The following is a 6,255-nucleotide window of genomic DNA, read 5'->3' on the forward strand; positions in this document are numbered from 1 at the left end:
TCCTCAAAAAATTAAAAATGGAGCTGCCTTATGACTCAGCAATTCCACTTCTGGGTAAATACCCCCCAAAAAACCAAAAAACTAATTCAAAAGAGTATATGTTCATTGCAGCATTATTTACATAGCCAATATATGGAAGCAACCCAAGTGCCTATCAATAGACAAGTGGATAAAGAAGAATATTACTTGGCTGCAATAAATAATGAAACCTTACCTTTTGCAACAGCATGGATGGACTTAGAAGTTTAACACAGTGAAATAAGTCAGAGAGAAAGACAATTACCATATGATTCCACTTACATGTGAAATCTAAAGAAATAAATCAATGAATAAACAAAATAGGAATACTCTAGAGATCAGACTGGTGGTTGGTTGCCAAAGGGAAAAGGTTTGGTGGATGGGTGAAATGGTTAAGAAGTACAAATTGGGGTGATTAAAAATGGCAGCAGAGTAAGATGATATTGCACGGACATGCTCCCGGAAACAAACTGCAAGTACAACTAATATATAGAAAAACTTCCTGAATAATCAACGGAAGATTTGCTGCAGAGAACCCTGATACCCAAGGACTGAAAGTGGAGACCCCATAGAGACTGGTAGGCGGAGCAGAGGCGGGAAGGGCTGGCACTGCATCCAAAGACAGCAATTGAAGCTCCAGAGAGATATCTCAGCTGTGGGGGGTTGCCATAGAGGGATCTAATTCCCCAAGCGGGCACCCCAGCAGAGAGCACAACTGAGAAGGGTACCCACGTAACATCTGGATGTGAAAAGCAATGTAGTTGCTGTTTCTCAAGGAGTGATAGCTGCAAATTAAGCCACCATCTAAACGGCCAATGCACAAAATTCCCTTCCAACCAACCACCTTGTGCTCCAGCAGAGGGAGGGCAGAGCAGACAGGAGCTGTGTAAGCAGAAGCCAGGATTGGGAACTCGGAGGGTAGAGATCAGAAAAGACAACCCAGATTCCTGGGCAGACATCCCCAGTTTCATTCCCTCACACAGCAGAGGGCATCTTTCCCACATAGACATTTGCCTTGTCTGGAGGGAAGGCAGTTGACACACACTATTGGAAATCACCTTGCCCTGAGGCCACATAGGAGACTAAAAATTACAATTAGCCTCCAGGCAGAAGCAACTGCCCTACCCTGTTGAGAAAAACTTGCCATAACTCAGGACCATTCCCTGGGGGGACAATTGAAGCCTGAAACCTATCAGTGTGTAGGTAGAGGCGGTCTCTGGAGACTGAGTCTTTGCCTGATCTAACTAGTCAGAAACAGCATTTGACACTATCCTGCACTGAAGTTTGAGAAGCGTAGAGGATCCACCTAGCATACAGTCCCAAACCCAAACAGATAGCCAAAATCAGGAGACAACAAAACAACCCCCTAATGAAACAACAAGAGAACTCTCCAGAAAAATAAATAAATAAATGAAGCAGAGATAAGAAATTTATCTATAACGGAGTTCAGAGTATGATGTTAAGGATGCTCAACAGTATGAAAAATGATATAGTAACTATGAAAAAAAGAAGAGTTGGCCAAAACCGGTTTGGCTCAGTGGATAGAGCCTCGGCCTGCGGATTGAAAGGTCCCAGGTTCGATTCCGGTCAAGGGCATGTACCTGGGTTGCGGGCACATCCCCAGTGGGAGATGTGCAGGAGGCAGCTGATCGATGTTTCTCTCTCATCGATGTTTCTAACTCTCTATCTCTCTCCCTTCCTCTCTGTAAAAAAATCAATAAAATATATTATATTAAAAAAAAAAGAAGAGTTGGAAATAAAGAACGATATAACACTAATAACAACAGGAAGAAATACACTGCAGATTAGGGGAAACTGAGGATCAAATCAGTGAATTACAAGACAGAATTGAAAATATCACTCAATCAGAGAACCAAGAAGAAAAGTCAATTAAAAAACATAAGAATAGCTTAACAGAGCTGTGAAACAACGTGAAATGTAACAATATTAGAATAGCAGGTGGGCCAGGAGACCCAGAAAGGGAGAAGTGAACTTGTTTGAAGAACTAATGGAAGAAAACTTCCATAATCTGGTAAAGGAAAAAGTCACACAAGTTCAGGAGGCACAGAGAACCCCAAGCAAGAAGAACCCAAACAGACCCAGACACAGACATATCATAATTAAAATGCCAAAAACTAAAGACAATGAGAGAATCTTAAAGGCAGCAAGAGAAAAGCAAACTTTTATCTATAAAGGAGTTCCCATAAGGCTGACACCTGATTTCTCATCAGAAACTTACAGGACCAGAAGGGAATGGCATGAAGTACTCAAGGTAATGGGAAGCAAGGATCTGAAACCAAGATTACTATATGCAGCAAAGCTATCATTCAAAATCAACGATCAAATAAATAGCTTTCTAGACAAAAAAAAAATGCATTACCACCAAGCCAGCATTACAACAAATGCTAAAGAGAGCGAAGGACCTAAATAGACACTTTTCCAGAGTGGACAAACAGAAGGCCAAGAGACATATGAAAACATGCTCAAAGTCACTAATCATCTGAGAGATGCAAATCAAAATGACAATGAGGTGCCATCTCACACCTGTCAGAATGGCTACCATCAACAAATCAACAAATGACAAGTGCTGGTGAGGATGTGGAGAAAAAGGTACCCTCGTGCACTGCTGCTGGGAATGTAGACTGATGTAGCCACTGTTGAAAACAGTATGGAGTTTCCTCAAAAATTAAAAATGGGACTCCCATTTGACCTAGTAATCCCACTTCTAGGAATATATCCCAAGAAATCAGAAACACCAATCAAAAAGGATATATGCACCCCTATGTTCATAGCAGCACAATTTGCAATAGCTAAGAGTTGGAAACAGCCTAAGTGTCCATCAGCAGATGAGTGGATTAAAACAAACCAATCTGTGGTACATCTATACAATGGAATACTATGCTGCTGTAAAAAAAGAAAGAATTCTTACCATTTGCATCAGTATGGATGGACCTGGAGAGCATGATACTGAGCGAAATAAGCCAGTTGGAGAAAGATAAATATCACATGATCTCACTCATTTGTGGAATATAATGAACAACATGAACTGATCAATAAAAATAGACCCATTGACACAGAAGCATCAAACAGACCGTGAAATCTCAGAGGGAAGGCAGGGGAGGGGTGCCAGATAAAAGATTAACCAAAGGGAGAGAGACCAAGATGGCGGCATAGGTAAACACCGGAGACTGCTGCCGCAAACAACCACTTCAAAAATACAACTAAAAGACGGAACGGACATCACCCAGAACCACAGGAAGGCTGGCTGAGGAGAGACTCTTCAACTAGAAGGAAAAATAACAGCACACCGAGGCTCAGAGGAGGCGCAGTGTGGAAAATACTCAGGTGCGGAGGTGCGCGCGCAAAGCGGGCTGGTGGCTGAGAGCGCGGTTGTCGTTTTCGGTCAGGGGGGAGTCTCAGACTCTGAGCTCCAGATACGGGCGAATCGCTGGGGACTCGGACCCAAACGGGAGAAGCGGGAGTGTCTGGCATCAGTTGGAAGGCAGCTTTCCCTCCGAGGTTTGCAGCGGTTCCGGGGGTTCTGAGAAGCAGAGCCTCTGGGAGTTATGGGGGGGGAAAAAAGAGGAACAAATGTAACCTGAACAATAAAGATTTAATTTAAAAAAAAAAAAAAAAAAGATTAACCAAAGGACTTGTATGCATGCATGGAGGCATAACCAATGGACACAGACAGAGCAGGGTGAGGGCATGTCCTGGGGGTGGGAGTAGCTGGGGAGAGGTCAATGGGGGAAAAGGAGATATATATAATACCTTAAACAATAAAGAATTTAAATTAAAAAAACAAACAAACAAAGAAATGCAAAAGGGACTGCTGTAATGAGAACAAGAACCAGAGAGAAACCTAGGCATACAGAATTAAAATGGCAATAAATAAGTACCTATCAATAATAATCCTAATATAAATTGATTAAGTGCTCCAATCAAAAGGCATAGGGTAGCTGAATGGATACAAAACATGACCCACTGACTTCACTGGATAAATCTTCCAGACAAAACCTAATAAGGAGAAAGTGACTCTAAAGGACACACTGGATCAGATAGATTTAATTGACAATTATAGAACATTTCACTCCAAAGAGCAAAACATACATTCTTCTCAAGTGCACATGGGTCATTCACAAAGAAAGACCACATTAGGACACAAAACATGTCTCTAGAACGTCAAGAAGATTGAAATCATATCAAGCATCTTCCTGATCACAGCGGAATGAAATTAGTCAGAAACAGCATTTGACACTGTCCTGCACTGAAGTTTGCGAAGCGTAGAGGATCTACCTAGCATATAGTCTCAAACCCAAACAGATAGCCAAAATGAGGAGACAACGAAACAACCCCCAAATGAAACAACAAGAGAATTCTCCAGAGCTACAGTAAAAACACCCAAAAGCATTCAAACACATGGATGCTAAACAGCATAATATTAAACAAGGAATGGGTTACCAATGAGATAAAGAAAGAAAGAAATCAAAAACTTCCTGGAAACAAATGAAAATGAACACACAACAACCCCAAATCTATGGAACACAGCAAAGTAGTCCTGAGAGGGAAGTTCATAGCACTACAGGCATACCTCAGAAAAAAACAAGAAAAATCAACAATAAATTATTTAACCCTACAAGTCAAAAAACTAGAAAGAGTATAATAAGAAAAGTCCAGAGTAAGTAGAAGGAAGGAAATAATAGCGGCATAGGTAAACACCTATACTTGCTGCCCCTCACAACCACATCAAAATTACAACTAAAAGGCAGAACTACTACCCAGAACCACGGGAAAGCTGGCTGAGTGGAAGTTCCACAACTAGAGAGGTGAAGAAAGCGCATTGAGACTGGTAAGAGGTGCGGAGGCGCAGAAAGCGCTGGCACGTGGATGTGCTGCTCTTTTAATCAGGAGGGAGACACAAGCTCCTGCTTGCTCTGATCTCCAGTTCTGGGTGAGACTCTAGGGGACCCAGACACATATGGAGAGAAACTGGACTGTCTGTCATTGGAACAGGAACGTGAGGGCAGCATTCTCTCAGAGGTACTCACAGTAATCATTGTTAAAAAGGGGGCCGTGCAGGACACGGAGGCCCGGGACTTCTCTGGTGCAGGGCTGACTGGCAGCCATTGCTGTTACCTCTGCCCTGGTGATTCCCATAAACACCGCCCCACCCAATTTACAACCCCACCCAAGCTGTGAGCATCAGCTTTTGCATATGAATGACCTGTCCTTTCTCCTCCTAAAACCTATCAAACTGCAGCTGGGTCAGAGAGCCCCAGAGTTTCCAAAAGAAGGCCCAAGGCCCGGCAGCAGCAGCAGACTGCCTTGCTTCACTGCTGGGCCTCATCTGGGCACTTCCAAACCCCATACAAAGAGGAGGAATCTGCAGATGTCTCTGTAGCTTATGGTGGGCGGCCCCAGACAGTGGCTGACCTTGCACCTCCTTGGAGATCCAAGAGCTAGTGTACCCAGTGGTCAGAGTGAGACCATAACGGATTACAACTCTTCACATCCATAAAAGACACACTCAAGGGGCAGACTCAGTGAGCACCAAAGCCCCACTGAAGCAAGTCCTGCCCCATAAGGGTGTCTCCTGCACAACAGATCTTCCAGTGTAGACACAGCTGGTCGTCCTCACAGATTGGCCTGGAGGTCAATTCATCCCAGTGATACCAACAGCAATCAAGGGTTAACTACAACAAGACTGTGCAAACAGCCTACAAAGGGGTGCACCAAGAGTGTCCACCTCAGGTGACTGGGGAGGTTGAGCCACTGGGCCCTATAGGACACTTACCATACAAGGCCACTCTATCAAATCCAGGGGACTTAGCAGCTACCCAGTACATAGAAACAAACACAGGGAAACAGCCAAAATGCATAGAAAAAGAAACAAGTCACAAATGAAAGAACTGGATGAAAGAAAAATTCTGGATATAGAGTTCAAAACCACAGTTATAAGGTTACTCAAGAATCTTCTAGAAACCTCTGAGAAATTTAGTGAGACCTTCAAGGATATGCAAAGGGACCAATCAGAAATTAAGCATACACTGACTGATAAAGAATAATATACAGAGATTCAACAGCAGACTAGAGGATCCCAAGAATCAAGTCAAAGATTTGAAATATGAAGAAGCAAAAAATGCCAAACAGGAAAAGCAAAAAGAAAAAGGAATCCAAAAATACGAAGATAGTGTAAGGAGCCTCTGGGACAGCTTCAAGTGTACCAACATCTGAATT

The 6,255-nt window shown here is 43.0% G+C and overlaps 1 long non-coding RNA gene across 1 annotated transcript; it reads left to right on the forward strand.

Annotated features, from left to right (window-relative positions):
- Window positions 1-317: 317 nt before the first annotated feature.
- Window positions 318-3,202, forward strand: LOC106725144. Its single transcript, XR_001361014.1, has 3 exons — window positions 318-429; window positions 2,000-2,005; window positions 3,175-3,202. It is a non-coding gene; the product is annotated as an uncharacterized LOC106725144 (long non-coding RNA).
- The last annotated feature ends 3,053 nt before the right edge of the window (window positions 3,203-6,255 follow it).

This window comes from Myotis brandtii, unplaced genomic scaffold (assembly GCF_000412655.1).
Source record: "Myotis brandtii unplaced genomic scaffold, ASM41265v1 scaffold1012, whole genome shotgun sequence".
NCBI classification, from domain to species: Eukaryota; Metazoa; Chordata; class Mammalia; order Chiroptera; family Vespertilionidae; genus Myotis; species Myotis brandtii.